General features: G+C 49.1%; 1 protein-coding gene across 1 annotated transcript in view; it reads left to right on the top strand.

The window, feature by feature from the left end:
- The window catches only part of TG (thyroglobulin), a 231,434-nt gene that overhangs the window by 162,837 nt on the left and 49,480 nt on the right, over window positions 1–19,117 (top strand). The window lies entirely within an intron of this gene.

Raw genomic sequence — 19,117 nt, 5'->3', positions numbered from 1 at the left:
GGCTCCACAACCCGAAGGGGATGAGAAATGGGTACTTTCTCTTTCCTCTTTGTCTCTTCTGTTGGAGTTTCTCAACATGCTCTAAGCAACGGGACAAGTGAAAACCCCTAACAGGGCTATTTGTTGTCTGCCTGCTTCCTGTGTTGCTACAGCACTTCGGCACCTGCTGTCGCCTTTGATTATCGTAGCATCCTTGCATCCCTTACCCCATTTTGCAGAAAGGAAACTGAGTCTCAGAGAGGGGAAGGATTTTGTCCAAGGTCACACAGCATGTAATGGGGAAGTTGGAATTTGAACAGAGAATGCTAAATCTCTGGTTTAATTGTTCTGTACTGTTCAAATGCTAAGTTCTCTGGAACATCGTTCCATAATGTCCAAATTCTGGCTCTGCGCATGCAAGCTGGATGCCCTTGGGGAAGTTCTTGACCTTTCCCTGCCTGTTTTAGTGAATAATAATAAAACAGTATTGAGTTGTGGCTGCAACATTAATAGATAAAGCCTGTGAAACTCTTAGAACACAACCTGGCAGAAAATAAGCGTAAAATTGCTAGTTATTGCCATTTACAGTATATTTTCTGAAAGTCCATGGTGAGGGAAGCTCTAATTCTGGGTCTTCATATAAGTATTTTAGAAAGGGGCTTAAATGATTCCATCATAGAAGTGTCCTCTCAGGCTGCTTGAAGCAGAGAAAGTCCACACCTATAAACAGAGCTATTCCTGTCCCTAGGGACAAAGGAAATTGATGAGACAGAATCCCCCAGCCAGTGTCCAGCCCACCTGGAAACTTGCATTCCACCCCATTCTTTGTCTCCAGTTTAAGATCAAGGCGTTATGAGTTTGAAAGGGCCCCAGAGTAGGCCAATCCAACCCTTGCATCCTTCCTCTATGCATTTCAGGTTCAGATACTGGACAGATCAATGCTCCCAGAGCAGGGCCTTTCAGAGACTGAGGGAGGTGTGCACCACTTCCTAACGGGTGGGGGGAAGGCAAGGAATGGGGGTCTATGTGGTATATTGTGAAACAAGGAAACCCAGAAAGTGTGTCCTTTGAAAGTTAATCTATTTTAATTAGTTACATGAAGTTTATCACTTATAACTCAGACTGAGAGATTATAGTATCATTGAGCTCTTCCCAAGATAATCACAAGACTTGCCCAGACCCTAAACTTATAAGGCACCGCAGAGTGTGTGGCTGGATGGGCCACGTGCTCCAATGAGAAGGCCCGGATTCTGATCCTGTTGGCCTTTGTGACTGGACACAATGAGGGTAGTTTAAGGGTGAGGCTGCTCTGATGCAAGATCAAGGCCCTTTTTCCTCCTCCATCTCGCCTCCCCCGTCCCCGAATACAGCCAAGGGGGCGCTCTGTCCCTGGCAGGCCCTTCCTGCAGGCCAGCGGGTTTCAACAGCATCACCCTGGCTCTGGGGAGGGCAGGGATGAATTTTCTTTGTCTCGGGTGTGGTGCAGGCACTCCTGGAAATGTGCTCAAAGAAAGTGCTGGGGAAACCACACTAGAAGGACCTGCAGCTGCTGGAAGGACCCGCAGCCTCACTCTGAAGTTTAGTGTCTCCTGGGTGGGGCCTTGAGCCAGCGCCAGGAGGAAGGGGGGCCTTGGGGTCCCACCCAGTGGACCGGAAAGCTGCTGCCTCTGGGGCCCCACCTGAGGTTTGTCCAGGGAAGGGGGAAGTAAGCAGACTGGCTCTGGGGAGCCGGCACCCCGTATGGGATGCACAGACGTCCTGAGAGGCCCTACTGCCTCTGTCCTGCTCCCAGTGACTTCCTGGAGCCCGCAGTCACCCCAGCCCCTCAGCCACCCCATCTGTGGTCACTAAGGCTTCTAGTGGAGCTCTCAGGACACGTGGGGAGTAGCCCTGCAGGCCTCCCCATGGAGATATCACTCAAATGTGTGCCCACCTTGCCCCCTCGCAGTCCCAAGGGTCCCCACAGCGCTGCCGCTGACTCTGGGAACCATGCCCCTCTCTCCCTGCAGCCTGATGCTGGGTCTGCAGGGTCAGCTAGATCCCAGGGCTTGGGCCTTTCACCCCTCCCCCAAGCACCCAGTAGGCAGGTGAGCTCTCACCCCTGCAGACCCCCAGGCGTGTCTTAGCCCCACTCCTGGTCCATCTTCTCCCCCAGCCACTTTCAAGTGGTGACCTCCAGCCATCATGTCCTACTCTCTACATCAGCAACTCCAGGAAAGTCACGCAGATAGACTTTGTTATCTATCAGAGGGAATTCTAACTTCGTCTCTTTCCAACAGATACATCGTTCTTCTCAAGGATGTGTGTGCTCTTTGAAGGGATTCAGGCACTACAATGAAAGTGAAAGTGTTAGTCGCTCAGGCGTGTCCAACTCTTTGTGACCCCAAGAACTGTAGCCCGCCAGGCTGCCCAGTTCATGGGGTTCTCCAAGTAAGAATACTGGAGTGGATAGCCATCCCCTTCTCCAGGGGATCTTCCTGACTTAGGGATCGAACCCAGCCCTCTTGCATTGCAGGCAGGTTTTTTACCATCTGAGCCACCAGGGAAGCCCAGGAACTACAATACAGGAAGACAAAAGGTTTGAAACTTGCATTTACAGATGAAAAAACTGAGGTCCATCCAAGGGAAGAAACATACCCAAGGTCTCGAGATGAGATGGGGTGGTTGCTAGGAGCCCGGGTTCTTGGTCTTCTCCTGTTTCTGTCTGGCGAGTGGGTGCACGCCGGGAGCAGGGGCTGGGCTGGGCTGTAAGCTCCTTATCCTGCCTGTGCTAGTCAGAAAAGCTCGTCAGTCCACCTGCTCCTTGGAGGTCTACTGGCTGATTTCCTATCATCTCCAGGGAGGGGTGAACTCATCTGAAGGAGGCTTTGATTTGAGAAGAGCGAAAGTGCCCCCAGAGACTGAGAGCTGGGGTTTCCCTAATGAAATGGCTGAGTGATCTGATTTAATCTGTGACAGTTTTATGCAGTGGCTGGAGGTGGGAGCCTGGCTTTGAAAGGCATAATTGCTTCTGGAAACAATAAGGAGAGGGCCAGAGAGAAATGAGTTAATTAACATTGGCTCTGAACAGTCTTGGTTTCTCCATCCCTTTTCTTTGTGATGTCAGAGGATGGAAACCGGCCTTCGCCTCTTCTTCCCCCATCTTTGGACCAATGTTGCTTTTTGTTCTGTGAAAACTTGGGCCTCAGTTTACTCTTCTTAAAAATGAAATGAATGGAAAAGGTGATCTCCAAAGAGAGAGCTGCTGAACCTCGTTCAATTCAAGCAATTTCAGTGACCTTTTGGAAATGATTACTAAAAGACCCATCATCGCTTTCTTACGAAGTCCCATTACATGGAACAAAATACAAGCCTGGTCTTTACACCTCTCAGGACACAAGCAGGGTGGTTCGTGTGGGCGATGAGCAGATGCCACCACCTTTCATCTTCCTGGCATCCTGGAAGGCAGAATTTCTGCATTCACCTTCTTGGTGTGGAGGTCAGCTGGTTGGCTCTCCAGCCCACACGCCCGGGGCCAGGGCCCCGTGGAGCAGGGATGCGGGGACCCGCCTGCTGGCCTTGGCTGCATAGCCCTCGCCCTTTCCCCAGGGCCATGTTGCCAACTCCACCAGGAGGAAGCCGCGTCCCCAAAGGACTCTGGTCAGCAAATGGCTGGCCACCCTTTGAGCAGACCCCTGGTGTGGAGGGGTCAAGGTATGTGGGCCCTGCCTTCTCAGGCTGGTTTCTGTCTGACCAGATCAGGGATGTTTCCATCTTGGGCTCTGTGTTACCGGGTGGACAGAGCACCTGCCACTCACGGGGCAGCACCCCAGGAATGCCCTGTGCATCTCATCCACTCTGTGCTCCTAAAGGCCAAGCCTCGCTCTGGGAAAGGAAGTAACCTGAACCCCTTCATAGTGTGACACGGGGTGGCAGCTCGAGGAGCCCCAACTCGGGGAAGGCAGGTCTAGAATAGTCGGGTAAGCATGGTGACAGCTGAGAGGTGAGAACTCACTTAGGGGTGCAGCCCTCCTTTGGAATCAGATGTTTCTCCCACAGAGTGTGGCAGCGGCAAGTCCGTCCACGTGACCTGTTTCTAAGGTGTGAAGGCATGGTGGCACCATTGGGGCCCTCGTCACCCATCACCTCCGAACCCCAACGGCAGCGGTCACCACAGAATCGCCAGCACCGCCCCTGGGTGGTCAGCCTTCCTCTGCCGGGCACCAGCATTTTACAGACATCACACTCCCCCACCAGCTTCTCACAAGAGCCCTGCTCTTAGGTGTCATGAACTATGTGTCCAAGGTTTTATCGGTAGTAAGAAGGCAAGCCAGGCTTTACACCAGGTCTACCTGACTCTCAAACCCACTCTCAAAACCGCCACGGAATGCTGTCCTGCTTGCCTGCCCTGGGGTCTAGTCCAAGAACACAACCGAAAGTGATTTTGAAAGGTCGCCAAAGGAAGCTTTGAGGGCCGTAAATGTTGGGGTGGACCTTTAGTCCAGGGGACATGGAGGTTCTCAGGGGTCTCTTGGATGTCAAGTTGCAGTGATCGGAAGCCCAGGGCTGGGGTTTTAACTGGGGGAGGAGGAAGGAGAGGAGAGAAGTGCCAGTTAAGGTCTGCTCAGGTTGAGCTGTCACGGCCACTATCAGGCGGCCTGCTGTGGTCAGAAGGGCAGGAGTGAATTGTGTGGAAAGTTTTCCAGCTTTTCAAAGCATTGCTTTGAAGAACTATTAATGCTATGGGGAGAAAAAAAGCTCAAAACAAAGCAAACAAACAAAAAAATTAGCCGTACTCATACTATGTCAATGTTATGAAACTTCCACGTGCGTGCTTAGCCGCCCAGTTGTATCCAGCTCTTTGTGACCCCCTGGACTATAGCCTGCCAGGTTCCCTGTCTGTGGAATTCTTCGGGCAAGAATAGTTAAGTGGGTAGCCATTCCCTTCTCCAGGGATCTTCCCGACCCAGGGGTCAAACTTGGATCTCCTGCATTGCAGGCAGATTCTTTACTGTCTGAGCCAACGGGGAAGCCCAAAACTTTAACATGCATCTGCATATATGTGAAAAACTATTAAAGGAAATTATTGCCAAGGTGTTTTCAAGGGCTCTCTGAGGATTGATTTTATAGGTGAATTTCTTGACTTCTTTCAGTCAGTTCAGTTCAGTTCAGTCGCTCAGTCATGTCCCATCCTTTGCAACCCCATGAATCGCAGCACACCAGGCCTCCCTGTCCATCACCATCTCCCGGAGTTCACTCAAACTCACGTCCATCGAGTCCGTGATGCCATCCAGCCATCTCATCCTCTGTCGTCCCCACCTCCTCCTGCCCCCAATCCCTCCCAGCATCAGAGTCTTTTCCAATGAGTCAACTCTTCGCATGAGGTGGCCAAAGTACTGGAGTTTCAGCTTTAGCATCATTCCTTCCAAAGAAATCCCAGGGCTGATCTCCTTCAGAATGGACTGGTTGGATCTCCTTGCAGTCCAAGGGACTCTCAAAAGTCTTCTCCAACACCACAGTTCAAAAGCATCAATTCTTCGGTGCTCAGATTTCTTCACAGTCCAACTCTCACATACATACATGACTATTGGAAAAACCATAGCCTTGACTAGACAGACCTTTGTTGGCAAAGTAATGTCTCTGCTTTTGAATATGCTATCTAGGTTGGTCATAACTTTTCTTCCAAAGAGTAAGCGTCTTTTAATTTCATGGCTGCAGTCACCATCTGCAGTGATTTTGGAGCCCCAAAAGATAAAGTCTATCACTGTTTCTACTGTTTCCCCATTTATTTGCCATGAAGTGATGGGACCAGATGCCATGATCTTCATTTTCTGAATGTTGAGCTTTAAGCCAACTTTTTCACTCTCCTCTTTGACTTTCATCAAGAGGCTTTTTAGTTCCTCTTCTCTTTCTGCCATAAGCGTGGTGTCATCTGCATATCTGAGGTTATTGATATTTCTCCCAGCAATCTTGATTGCAGCTTGTGCTTCTTCCAGCCCAGCATTTCTCATGATGTACTCTGCATATAAGTTAAATAAGCAGGGTGACAGTATACAGCCTTGACGTACTCCTTTTCCTATTTGGAACCACTCTGTTGTTCCATGTCCAGTTCTAACTGTTGCTTCCTGACCTGCATATAGGTTTCTCAAGAGGCAGGTCAGGTGGTCTGGTATTCCCATTTCTTTCAGAATTTTCCACAGTTTATTGTGATCCACACAGTCAAAGGCTTTGGCATAGTCAATAAAGCAGAAATAGGTGTTTTTCTGGAACTCTCTTGCTTTTTCGATGATCCAGTGGATGTTGGCAATTTGATCTCTGGCTCCTCTGCCTTTTCTAAAACCAGCTTGGACATCTGGAAGTTCATGGTTCACATATTGCTGAAGCCTGGCTTGGAGAATTTTGAGCATCACTTTACTAGCGTGTGAGATGAGTGCAATTGTGCAGTAGTTTGAGCATTTTTTGGCACTGCCTTTCTTTGGAATTGGAATGAAAACTGACCTTTTCCAGTCCTGTGGCCACTGCTGAGTTTTCCAAATTTGCTGGCATATTGAGTGCAGCCCTTCCATAGCATTATCTTTCAGGATTTGAAACAGCTCAACTGGAATTCCATCACCTCCACTAGCTTTGTTTGTAGTGACACTTTGTAATGCCCACTTGACTTCACATTCCAGGATGTCTGGCTCTAGGTGAGTGATCACACCATCATGATTATCTTGGTTGTGAAGATCTTTTTTGTACAGTTCTTCTGTGTATTCTTGCCACCTCTTCTTAATATCTTCTGCTTCTGTTAGGTCCATACCATTTCTGTCCTTTATCAAGCCCATTTTTGCATGAAATGTTCCCTTGGTATCTCTAATTTTCTTGAAGAGATCTCTAGTCTTTCCCGTTGTGTTGTTTTCCTCTATTTCTTTGCACTGGTCACTGAGGAAGGCTTTCTTATCTCTCCTTGCTATTCTTTGGAACTCTGCATTCAGATGCTTATATCTTTCCTTTTCTCCTTTGCTTTTTGCTTCTCTTCTTTTCACAGCTATTTGTAAGGCCTCCCCAGACAGCCATTTTGCTTGTTTGCATTTCTTTTCCATGGGAATGGTCTTGATCCCTGTCTCCTGTACAATGTCATGAACCTCAGTCCATAGTTCATCAGGCACTCTATCTATCAGATCTAGGCCCTTAAATCTATTTCTCACTTCCACTGTATAATCATAAGGGATTTGATTTAGGTCATACCTGAATGGTCTAGCGGTTTTCCCTACTTTCTTCAATTTAAGTCTGAATTTGGCAATAAGGAGTTCATGATCTGAGCCACAGTCAGCTCCCACTCTTGTTTTTGCTGACTGTATAGAGCTTCTCCATCTTTGGCTGCAAAGAATATAATCAATCTGATTTCAGTGTTGACCATCTGGTGATGTCCATGTTTAGAGTCTTCTCTTGTGTTGTTGGAAGAGGATGTTTGCTGTGACCAGTGCATTCTCTTGACAAAATTTTATTAGCCTTTGCCCTGCTTCATTCTGTATTCCAAGGCCAAATTTGCCTGTTACTCCAGGTGTTTCTTGACTCCCTACTTTTGCATTCCATTCCCCTATAATGAAAAGGACATCTTTTTTGGGTGTTAGTTCTAAAAGGTCTTGTAGGTCTTCATAGAACCGTTCAACTTCAGCTTCTTCAGCATTACTGGTTGGGGCATAGAGTTGGATTACTGTGATATTGAATGGTTTGCCTTGGAAACGAACAGAGATCATTCTGTCATTTTTGAGATTGCATCCAAGTACTGCATTTTGGACTCTTTTGTTGACCATGATGGCTACTCCATTTCTTCTAAGGGATTCCTGCCCGCAGTAGTAGATATAATGGTTATATCTTCTTATTTACACCTCTTTAAAATCTCCCAGTTTTTCTCCCATGTGCCTGAACTGCTTTTATAATCAGAAGTAGAACTCGGGAAGAAGGAGGGTGCCTTGAATAAAGGGTTTCCAACGCAGGCAATCAGAAGTTCAGATTCCAGCTCCCTGACCTCCTGGCTGTGTGTCCTTTAGCAAGTTTGCTGTGCTTCTCTGAGCCTCCCTTTCCAAATGCAGAAATTTGAGATTCTAATCCATGCCCTGAGGGGTTGTTTTGAGGATTAAATTAAGGTCATATCTGAAGCAGAGATCAACGTGGTAATATGGGATCACTACAGATTTACTCACTGGATCCCCAGGGGTACTGGGTGGCCAGCTAGGTCACTGGGCAAGCTTGGGCAGTCTTTCCCCTCCTTTAGGCCTCAGGTTCTCAAGTATGATGGGGAAAGGGTTGGGCCAGACAATGGCTCATGGTCCTTTTGTCTCAATTACCGCCTACCCCACACCCTGAGTGGTACCCGGGACCCACCCAACCGCCCTGGGACTTGCTCAGTGCTGCTTGCGGTCTGCCACCCACAGCAAGGGCCCTAAGAACTGGGCCAGGACCTTAGCATCAGTTGGCTCCCCTGCCAAAAATCTCTCAGGATTTCCGGGGGCACCCCACCACATCCTGACCTCACTCGGCAGGTGTGCCAGCCCTGTGACCCACATGGTTCCCAGCTCTCCTCACCGGGCAGGTGCAGCCACAGGCCCGTCCTCCCTGCCCTCAGGCCCATCTTGTTCTCCTGCCGCTCTGCAGAGAAGGAGCCTGCGGTCCAGCCGGCTGGTTGAAACCTGTTCTAACAAAGTTTCCCCAGGAAGCTCAACGTGTGAAATAGATAAAAGCAGGCTTATTGGGGGTTGGGGGCTCAGCACTCCCTGCCCCTTTACTTCTCCAGAGAGGACTCTCTGACCCTAGAATATCATAAAGCACCAACTGGAGATGAGCAGTTCAGTGTCCTCAATTACAAAGAAAAGGCTCAGAGAGGGCAAGCCATGTTCTCAAGGCTGCCCAGTAATTTTGGATAAGTGCTATGACCCGCCCCGCCCCCCCCCCCCCCCACAACCATCCAGCACTCTTCCCACCACAAAAAGCCACTGACCATTTATCAGCATTGAACCACACGTCCACAAGCCTATGTTCCTTTCACCCTTGGGTGTCCAGAAGAGGATCTCGATACCCTCAGGATAACAGGAAGTCTTGGCTTTACCCTGAGACCGGGATAGACACATCCTAGAAAACATTTTACAGTCATTTTAGGATGTCAGAGGGAGAATCCAGATTTGGGACCTCTTGGTGCTGGAGCAGATTTCAGTTTCATCTCTTAGGAAGTCGCTAAACTTCTTTCCACTGCTTTTTGTTCATTTCTGTTTTAAAACTGAGCTTGGCCATAGCTTCCTTGATGAATTTTCACAAGTAAGGATTAGAGAGTATGTGTTACCAGATTAGCACATTGCTGGGTGTGTGCGTGTGTTGAGGGGGGAAGTGAGTGCTCTGTTGCTCATTTCTCTGCCAACGGTAAATGTGCTACAAGTGAGCACCTTGACTCCAGGCCTAGCGGGGTCCGTATAAAGTGGGGTCCAGCGTGGAGAGGTGAGCAATACAGTTATTCCTGGCATGGCTCTAACATCTCACTGATATAAAAATTAACAATTTCCCCATTTCTTTTTTTTTTTCTACATCAGCTTTTCATACTCAGAGTGACCAACCCCCTCCTCCCCCCTGCCCCGCAATACACAGGGCTGGTGGGATACGGTACCTCCCAATCTGTGAGTCTGTTGAACACCTAATACTTCCTGACAAAAACCACGTTACAAATGAAGTCAGGCCAGATCCTAGATACCCACATAACCTATAAGCTGACAATCACAGACCTTGGCAATGAATAGTCAGAAAGCCAAGTATTTTGATGTTAGATCACAGAGATACGCAATTGCACAGAATGGGAAAGCAGTGAAGATGAAATGGGCTTTTCATTTCAAACGTAGATGCCCGGGAAATGCAGGTCTCATCAGAAGGTGGAGGTCAATGGTGACGCAGATGGCTAGGCAAGAGGGCATCTGGACGCCTGGGCCCGGGCGTGGTGAAGTTAAGGGTTCCTGTATTGCGTCACTTTTCCCAGCAAGACTTGAGTTTGCTCTTTGTACAGATACGTGAACCACCAGCGAGGCTCACGAGCTTATCAAGGGAGACGGAAATTGTTCTTTTGTCTCTGAACGGCCTTTGCATGTGCTGAGCTGCACGTGAATCACTTGCAGATGCCTGGGGTGGGGACCCCCGAAGCTACACTTTCTCAGCTCAGGGTTTCATCCTTACCTGCTCAGGGTCACCTGCCTTGCCCGCAAAGTGGATTATGATTCTAACACTCACTTGTGTGGTGGTTTGATGAGTGACTGTAAGTGCCGTGAAGACAGAGGTCTGTGTTCACTCAGACCTGAAACACACTAGATGTTCCAAAGGGAAAGAAAAGGAAGAGATGAAAACTGAGGAGACCCTGTGTCCGGGAGAGACACACCACGGCCACTAGGCCTCTTGTAGGACTGAGGAAACCAAAGCCAGAGGGTTTGCATAACTTATCTGGGTTTATCAGCGAGCTGGTAAGAGAGGAGGCAGGACTAGAACCCAGGTGTCTGGCTCCGGTGCCCGGCTCTCAAGTCCTCTGCTCTGAGTCATAAGGAAGTAGACAGAGGGTTGCATGAAGCTAAATCGACCCCTTTTCATGACAAGATCACGGCGCTGCTCTTGTATACTAGGTCAGTTGCATCATAGCTGTTCAGTAGATAGACCAGTCGGTATATTGCTAAAGTAGCGTGTCGGGAAGTGGGTTCCTGACCAGCCAGGCTCATCCAAGTTCTATTCAGAGGATGTAATCTTTAAGCTGATTGTCCACGTGACTTGGAGGGTGTGGGAGTCCAGAAGAGTAGGGGAGATGGCACATTTGTACTTTGAGAAGGAGCGTGGCTGCCTCCAAGGGCTAATGTGAGAATTTAAGGTAAAGACTTCACTGACAACCGTTCCTCTCTGCCCTCTGTCCAGCGTTCTGGCCCCTTCATGGCTCATACCACAATTCCTCGTTGTGGATTTGTGTCTTCAACAGCCCCAGGTTATAAACTCCCTGAGCACGCGATCCTTTCTTTATTGCTCAGTGAGAAATCATGACCTAGCAGGTGCCTGGCACGTAGTAAGGGCTCACTGCATTCAGTCGAGTGGCTAAAAATATCACCTACAGAGTACCCAGCGCAGTGCAGGCAGGCAGGGCTGTGCTCTCAGGGGCAGCCCTGTTCTCTCAGGTTGGGCCTTTCCCCCAAGGACCATCGGGGGGACAGTTCCCACTTTGGTCTGGAGCTCCTGGAGTCTCCCCACCTGCCCCCCTCCCCAACCCAAGTCCCCCAGCCATGGTCCCAGTTGCCTGGAAGGTGCCAAGGAGGGAAGTGTGACTTTGCAAGGCTGTTTGGCAACAAAAGTGAGCCGCTTGGAGGCCCCACGGTTTCTGTCTGTAGCACCAGTTACCGTAATGAAATGAACTGCCTCCCCCCGTGGTGGTTCTCAGATGGGAGGAAGTGGTTGGGACCCAGTGTACCCCGTTTACCTATTTCCTTTGGAACTCTTGGGGAGGTGGGAGGGGAGGAAATCAGTCAGAGGGTATGGCCTCAATGCGTTGTTCATTAGGGAAGGATGGATGGATGGATGAGTGGGTGGACAGACGGATGGATAAATGTACTAACAGGGCCCTTGGGTTGCTGACAAGAATCAAAGGCTCTAGCTTGACACGCTGGAAAATTTTAATGAGAATTCTAAGCTCCAGCTTCTCAGAGCTGGGGGAATAAATTCTTGCTGAACGTCAGATGAAAAATTAAAACCCGGCAGCATCTATTAATGCAGGAAGCTGACTGGGGTTTACCGAGATGAATAATTTCTAAGTCTTTAAGGGAGACCCACTCCCCTTGGAAATACATTGCCAGCTCTCAAAACTAAGAGTGGGGAAATTTTTTTTTCTTTCTGTATTAGGAAGATGATTTCAGTACAATACAAACCTACTTATAGCTGTTTCACTTAAGGGAGATGGAGGACCACCAGGTAGAAATAAGCATTCAGGAAAATCAGGAAAGGAATCACCAGGTCACTGGCTGCGCCATTTGGCCTGTCATATTGAACACTGTCTGCTACTGCTTACTGCTGATGGACACACAAGCAACGTGGGTGCTTCAATTGTCTGGGTTAGGAGTGACAGTAGCTGCTATTTAGTATTTAGCATCCACTACATATTATATATGATTTAAACTTTTTACAAACGCATAAGGAAGCTGGTCTTCTATTTATTATAATAAGAGGAAAAAGCAAACACTCAGATAGGCAAAGCAAATTGCCCAGAGTCACACAGTGACTGGCAACCAACCCAGAATGTAGGCCCAGGTGGAGCTGATTAAAAAGGTTTTCCTGGCCTTACTTCCCTGATTCTAGACCTGTTTTAAGACACAAGAGTCTAAATAGCTTTTAGCCTATTCCATAGATTTTTTTTCCTATTATTACCATTATATATTTCAGAGCCTATTAAGCACTCTTTTTCTGAATATTTATTTACTTATTTGGCTGCACAGGGTCTTCGTTGCAGCATGTGGGATCTAGTTCCCTGACCAGGGATCGAACCCAGGCCCCCTGCATGGGGAACTCAGAGTCTTAGCTAGTGGAACACTAGGAAAGTTCCTTAAGTACTCTTGAATAACATTTTCCCAACTGAAGACTATAGTTTGCACCAAACTTTGCCAGAAATTTTACTTGAGTTTACCTCCCTATTTTTGAAAGAACCAAAGCCCAGTACAGGATCTCACAGCAACCTACAAAAAGACACTCTGCAGTTGATGGAGCATACTTAATACTACGAGCACTGCTTTAAATACACACTTTTGTCCTCCCCACACTTCGGCTCACTCAGGTGGGGCTCTTCCTCCCCTGTCTCAGCCCTTGGAGCTCTCAGAGCCTCTCACCAGCTGTGTGACTTGGATGAATCACTTAACCTCTCTGAGCCTCATTTTCTCATTTGTTGGAAGCGAATAATCATGATAATCTGAACAGGATTATTAGAAAGATTGCAGGAAAATAACTTTTCATGCAACATGCCTCCCCTGCTACTCAGCTGGGCAGACTCCATCCCTTCACACTGCGTGCGCAACCCCAATTCAGGACATTCTGAGGTCAAAACCCAGGCCATTTCCCTGACACACATCAGGCTCTCTGGACATGGAAGAACCTAGCAGGATAAGGCGTGTGCCATGTTCCTTAGAAAATTCTAGTTCTATAAAATATCTCCTAATGCTTGCATTTTATTTTCAGATTTTTATATGCCTCCCATGTTTGCCTTTGATTTAATCATATGCACTGTAAAAATCTCACCTACTTGGATTCTTGTTGTTTATTACCATCAGTCATTGTTGGCACCTTCCCAAGAAGATCCACACCCCAGATACCTAGAAGCACTACTGTGATGTCCACCTACCTGGGTTCCAGTTAACAGACGTTATGACTCCATGCTGATAGCATTTTACTGTGCCCCTACTATGTGTCTGACACTGGCCTGGACACTTAGCATATCTTAGCTCGTTGAATCCGCCCAATACCTGTGTGAGCTGTGTACCATTATTCCCACTTCCCAGAGGAGAGTGAAGGCCTGGAGAGATTAAAATGTCTTACCTAAGGATATACTTCTAGAAAGTCTAATAGCAAGCTAGAATGTCCACAGCGAGAAGCCTGCTCTGTGCTAGAATGTTCTGTGGCTGGAAGATCTGCTTCTGGCATAAGCGTGCCCAGTCTGAGCTCTCCCAGCCCTTCCTGGCATAGAGTCCCCATCAGTGAGCAGCCACGACTCACCAGCCGCTGAGCCTCACTTAGACCTGCTTCTGCCTGTCTTCCCAGAGCACGTCTGTCTCCAGAAAGTCCCCCCACTGCCAGCTGTGTGTCTCAGGGGTCCCGGCACCTCCTCTCCAAAGCCCCTGCCACGTCCCCCAGATACCTTCAACAGCTGGGCACGGTCTCCCCTGGGAGTCACAGAGGAGGGACCATCAGGAGCACTGTCACCACCGCTCCATCAGCTGCTACTTCCGTGGCAGAGTGAGCCTCCCGCCGGTGCAGAGGAGCCCATGCTATCGAGAAGCACAGTTGCTAAACCGGCTGCCACTTCCTCTGCTAGAAACGAGGAAGGCGCGGGCTTGCAGGAGACAGGTTCCTGTTTTCAGCAACCACGCTGAGCAGACTTCTCTTTGCAAGGACAGGGCAGATAGCAGCACTGCTCTTTTTTTTTTTTTTTTTTGCAAAGCACTTGGGAATATGGGCAGCTTGATTCTAAGTGTCCAGACCACGCTCCACTTTCAGACACGGGGACATTTTGTCTCTAATTAAAAGGCGGAAGAGGTTGAGAGGATGCTCTCATGGTCTAAAGCTCACTGGGTCCGAGGGGGCCGAGGCTCAGAAGCCTCAGCTGCTTCTCTCTTCTCAGTTTCTTGATGTCACTGCCCGGTGGGCCCCGAGCAAAGCTTCTGGTCTTGGCTCCGCTGTAGACAAGTTTTTAATTGGCAGAGGACTGAAATAATGGGCCTCAAAGACCCTTTACAGAAAGGAGCAGCCCGCCAGCCTTCCCGGGGGAGGCATACCACCCCTTGGCTGGCTGGTGCTACAACCAGAAGAAACTAGAAAAGGTTATGAAAGGTTATAAAACTAGTAAGGTTATGAAAAATAGCCAGCTGTCCTAGGTTCCTGATGAAAGTTGCCTAAGAAAACATGGTAACTGAATGTATGATGCCTGATTGGCTCCTGGATCAAGGGAGAAAGACTAGAAAGAACATTCCTGGGATGGAGGTGGGGGTATTCAAATACAGACTGCATATTAGACCATTTGTGTCAGGGCTAATTTTCTTGGGTATGATAATGACATCGAGTTATGTGAAGAATGTGCTAATTTTTCGGAACTCCGAGCTAATGTATTTAGAGGTCAAGGGGCACGCTGTCTTTAAAGTTCAAATGGTTCAATAAAAAAGAAAGAAAACACACACACACAAAGAGAAAGAGAATGAGAAAGACAGAAAGCAAATGTGGCAAAATGTTCATGCTTGGTCAGTTCAGGTGAAGGGAATATGTGCATTGTACTATTTCAGCTTCGTGATGGGTCTGAATTTTTTTAAGTAATGGTATGTATCTCCATGTTCATAGCATGCTTCCCAGGTGGTGCAGTGGTAAAGAATCCGCCTGCCAATGCAGGAGATGCAAGAGATGCTGGTTTGACTCCTGGGTCAGGAAGATCCCCTGGAGAAGGAAATAGCAACCCACTCCAGTATTCTTTCTTGCCTGGAGAATTCCATGGACAGAGGAGCTTGTAGGGCTATAGTCCAAGGGGGCACAAAGAGTCAGACACGACTCATAGCATGCTGGTCTCGATCAGCAAAGCCCAACACATGGAGCGCAAGGGCTTGTTGGTGGTAGAGATGGAAGCTGCCAGAATGCTGGCTCCAGACAGCGTGTCATGGAGTTGCCTGGGTGAGCTCAGAATGCCACATGACCTGCTGCATGGCCCTCTGAGAGCGCTGGTCCACCTCCCACTTCACAGAGAAGGCAGAGCATCCAGTGATCTGCCCAGCATCACCCAACTGGTCCCCACGCAGAGTCAGGTCACTATCCGGGGCTGATGGCGCGGCCCCAACCTGGTGGGAATGACACGGCCAGCAGGGACAGTCATTTAGAAACCTCTCTCACTGTTGTGATCGAAGATGAATTCAAAACACCAGGGCTGCTTCTAAATTTAGCAGGGGCTCTGTACTAGAGAGATGCTTCCTTAGACGACTTGTGAGAGTCCCTGTGCTGCGCGGGGCACCCTGGGAAGGGGCAGAGGAAATGTTGCAAAGACTGACTGGGTGCTTGGCCTCGAGGGGGAGGAGCAGGTAGGCAGGGAGAGGCAGAAGTGGACTTTTCCCCCTGAACTCACCCAGAGGAGTAGCAGAGGTTTAGATTGATAGTTAAGAGGCACGAAGCCTTAGGCAACTTGTCAAAAAATATTTACTGAGCATCAATTATGAGTTAGACTCTAGAGTCATTCCCTTATTCAGTTATTTATTCAATGACATTTCCTAGGCATTGGAGTTCAGCCATGCATGAAAGCCCTGCGCTACTACACAGCTATCAGTTCTGGTGACTCTGTAAGGAAAGGAAAATGGCCAGTGTGGAGCTGGGAGAGGGAGGAGCTCTCTGTGCCATGGGCTGAGGCTCCGGGAGGAAAAGGACCAGCCCAGGAACACATTAGAGGGCTAGAGGCCCATGCAGGCTTTGGGGGACAGGGAGGAAAAGCACGGTGGGCTTAAGGGAGCTCCCGGTGGTCTGATGGTGGAGGCTGACAGCAGGCAGGCAAGGACCATAGACGGGTCTCCATCAAAGGGAGTGGTCGGTGCCCAGGAGAGGCTGCTGCAGGAAAAGCCCAGAACTGGGAGCCGTGGGAGCCCGGGGGGCAGGATCCTCTCTGCCCATTTCCACTGGGTGACCTGGAGCTGCTGCCCACTTGCCCTGGCCTTGCTGTTTCACGACCTCCCTTTCACCCCTGGGGTGGCAGCATGGAAATGGGGTCTGTTTGAGAAAATGTACCCGAAGCTGTCAACTGCACTTCAGAGAATCCCGGGCTGTGGCCCAGGCTGAGGGATCGTGTGGAGGTCGGAGCCCACGCTTGGCAGGGGGACACCCCCACCAAGGTCTTTAAGTTAAGAATGGGATCAGCCCTGGCTGAGTGACCACCTGTCCGGCAATCGCGCTACAAGAACACATGGAGATATCCCGGTCCATCAGTGCAAAAGCAGCTGATTTCCAGAGAGCTTTTTGAGTTAGTAAGCTGTTACATTGTTATTTGGTTGCTCAGTCACTTTCCACTCTTTGTGACCGCATGGACTGTAGCACACCAGGCCTCCCTGTCCATCACCAACTCCCTGAGCTTGCTCAAACTCATGTCCATTGAGTCTGTGATGCCATCCAACCATCTCATCTTCTGTCTCCCCCTTCTCCTCCTGTATACAATCTTTCCCAGCATCAGGGTCTTTTCCAGTGAGTTGGCTCTTCTCATCAGGTGGCCAAATATTGGAGCTTTAGGTTCAGCATCAGTTGTTCCAGTGAATATTTAGGGTTGATTTCCTGTAGGATTGACTGGTTTGATCTCCTTGCTGTCCAAGGGACTCTCAAAAGTCTTCTCCAACACCACAGTTCGAAAGCATCAGTTCTTCGGCACTCAACCTTCTTTATGGTCCAACTCTCACATCCATAGATGACTCCTGGAAAAATCATAGCTTTGACTAGACAGACCTTTGTCTGCAAAGTGATGTCTCTGCTCTAACACTGTCTATGAGCTATTAGGACCTAGGCTAATGTCCATAGGCAAATTAGCAAGATGACCCTGTATGTTGAGATTTGCTTGACTAGTTTCCTCCTACTTCTGTGCAGTCATCGTCTTATTGAAACGAAATGTTCTCCCTTGTAAACGCTAGTTTTACACACTTAGTGTCATCGAGAGCCAGGTGTTACCTCCCCACCGGGGGGTCTGCAGTTCTCTTAAACCAAGCAGGAACCAAGCCCACTTCTCCAGCTGAGGTCCATAGGCGGATGTGCATAGATTAGCTAGCATAGTGCAAGGTGTATGGCGGGGGCGGGGTGGAGGGTCGGGACGTAGGAACCGTGGAATATGCCTCTGCCTCCTTTCAAAGTGGAGCATAAGCTGGGGCGAGCAGGGGCAGGTCTAACACAGACCATGAGACCAGCACCGAGCCTGCCTCCCAAACAGATGAGCCACACCCATGCATCAGATGAACAAGTAAATGGAAGCGATGGATCTGCTTTCTGAACAAAAAGCATCTGGCCTGTGAATATTGACTCTTCACCTCCGGGGGAGGGCAGGGGATGATGAGCTAACCTTGAAAATCATCTGGGAGATATCAGACCCTATTGTTTCCTGCAGTTGGGAGCTGTTCATGTTTCTGGAACCATCTCCGGACCTGGGTAAATGGTCCATGTGGATGAGCTGAATTGTCCAGCTAGAATTGCACTTGAATGTGTATTCTCAGAATTTTTGTGTTTCTCTGGGGGGTGCCTCTTGGAGCTGACAGTGTTTTCAGGAGAAAAAAAAAAAAAAAAAGCAGAAGCTCTGTTTGCACTGGGCTTCTCCATTCTGAGGAGTTGCACAAATACGTTGATTCACCCAAGCTGTTCTCTTCTGTGGTTGCTCAACTAATCCCCTTTGCATCCCCCTTAGGGACAGTGGGTTCCCAAAGCTTGGGAAGCTGTCTGAGAGGGGCCCCAATTTCAGTCTTCGCAACATTGCAATTTTGCTTTCCTTACTAACTTCTTGTAGATGCATGAAGATACAAACTCTTTTCTTTTCTAGACCTAACAGGTATTTCTTTATTTAAATGAATGTTGTATTGAGTAACTATTAGCTTCATGCCAACCATGAGGCTAAGCTCAGGGGGCACCAGGGTGACTGGGACTCATGTCCTGCCATCCAAGAGGTCAGGGAACAGGGACAGGAATGAACCACGATGACAGGGCAGCACAGGGGGGTTTTGTGATGAGGGAAACTGAAGGAAATGGTTCAGAATGTTGCAGTGGCCCCGAGCCTTGATGGACGCAGGTGATGTTCAGCTCAACCTTGAACATGAGTCCACTAAGGCTACACATTTGGCAGTGATGGCCAGGACATTCCATTGGTCCCTTCTTGTTTTTTCTCTCTTTGTGGGATGATAAGTTGCATCTTGTCTGGAGTTGGAAGTGATGTCAGTATCGGCCACATGCTGGTCCTCCCACTGCCTGTGATCCCCTCTTCCCTCTCGGTGCTCCTGGAACAGGCTGACGAGCTGACCCCCTCGGGTCAGTTCAGTCTCAGCCCAGCTCTGCCCCAGCCTTCCACCCCCGCTGCCCTCACCGTGTGTGGCCTTTGTGTGGCTTCCTCCCGGTGCTCACTGCTCCGATCTGCCATCTCAGTGACTTCCACTTTCTCCTGCTGCCTGGCAGGCTCTGCTGGCTCTGTCCCTGAATTTGCTCCTGCTGTCCCCCTCATTCTAGGACCTGCCAGAATCAGGAGTGAGTCTCCAGCGCGGGCCAGCCAAGGCTTGATCATTTCCTCTTAGAGCCTGGCGGAAGGACTCATGTTTCCTTTACCCTGTGCAGTGGCAGCGGGTCGGGGGAGGAGGGGGGTCAAGCCCTCTCCCCTGCCTGCTCTTGTCCTCTGTCCTAAGTTGAGGTTCTCAGCTGTCTGAACGGCCTGTTC

Source organism: Budorcas taxicolor, chromosome 14 (assembly GCF_023091745.1).
Source record: "Budorcas taxicolor isolate Tak-1 chromosome 14, Takin1.1, whole genome shotgun sequence".
Taxonomy (NCBI): domain Eukaryota; kingdom Metazoa; phylum Chordata; class Mammalia; order Artiodactyla; family Bovidae; genus Budorcas; species Budorcas taxicolor.
This window is presented reverse-complemented; position numbering and strand designations above follow the sequence as displayed.